At 37.4% G+C, this 1105-nt stretch overlaps 1 protein-coding gene across 1 annotated transcript in view; it reads right to left on the bottom strand.

The window, feature by feature from the left end:
• LOC119736869 (mucin-5AC-like) overlaps window positions 1–1105 on the bottom strand; it is a 36214-nt gene that overhangs the window by 35015 nt on the left and 94 nt on the right. The gene's annotated exons all lie outside the window — the stretch shown is intronic.

The raw sequence follows: 1105 nt of genomic DNA on the forward strand, positions 1-1105 counted from the left end.
CATGTCATTGAATTATTCGCACGGCGCGCGCGTCGGCGCGCAGCGCACAGTGCAATGGAAGTTCTATTAGTTCTGTTTTAAATCGAGATAAATTGAATATAATTGTTCTCAACCTGTTGAACAGTTTGCATTAATATAAATATGATGAACGTGTCGAACTTTTAAACAGTTTTTAACCTGATAAATTGGCTATTAAAAGTCAACCAATCAGATGACAAGGATTTATTCAGGTGTTATATAAAACAAATAATGAATGTTTCACTTTCGTGCAATGGAAATAATAATTTCATTCGGTGACAGATGAAATGTTCCATTCCACTCGCTTCGCCTCGTGGAATGGAACATTTCATCTGTCACCTCATGAAATATTCTTACCATTGCACTCACAAACTTCATTATTTGTATACCATCATACTGTACTAACGGTCAGTATAGCCTTATATGCATGCATGCGATGCATTGTGGCATAGGAATGGCAGCCAAGTTGCAACTCTGCTATCATATAATGATGGGTTTCTCATGTGACGTGTGGTTGCTAGGCAAAATTTGTGTACAGTCAATATAATCCCCGTGTTGCTATGGGCAATGGGTGTCTAATTAAAAATGAGTGTTTTGCCAACGGTTGATGTTCCTGCACTCAAGTAATTTGAAAAAAAAAAAAATTTACAGGTTTTGTAGTTTCTGGTGCATGGGATTGATCTAGTTTCCACTGGATCAGAAGTGTAGGCCTACCGGTATGTATTTTAATAACAGCCACAAGTGCATTGTAAACCAGTCAACTGGTCTACAAACTTGTATTAATTTCTTTCTAAAATGGATATTTCTGTACTTGACATGCTTGAGGACATAAATTTGCTTTTAAAAAATTTTTTTTTTTGGGGGGGGGGGGAGGGATTGCATGATACTTTGTATTTTCTTGGGGATGCCGTAGGACATGTAAGATACAAGACTTTGCAGTTGCATACATTGTAAACGTAAACATTACGTTGAAGTGCATTTGTACCTGTACACTTTCCAATTTGCTTTTTTTCCCTCTTATTTTCGTCATCACAGAGAAACTATCCACCACGTACTGGTAACCGAGCAACTGAATAATCAGGATGAC

This window comes from Patiria miniata, unplaced genomic scaffold (assembly GCF_015706575.1).
Source record: "Patiria miniata isolate m_02_andy unplaced genomic scaffold, ASM1570657v1 HiC_scaffold_3, whole genome shotgun sequence".
NCBI lineage: Eukaryota > Metazoa > Echinodermata > Asteroidea > Valvatida > Asterinidae > Patiria > Patiria miniata.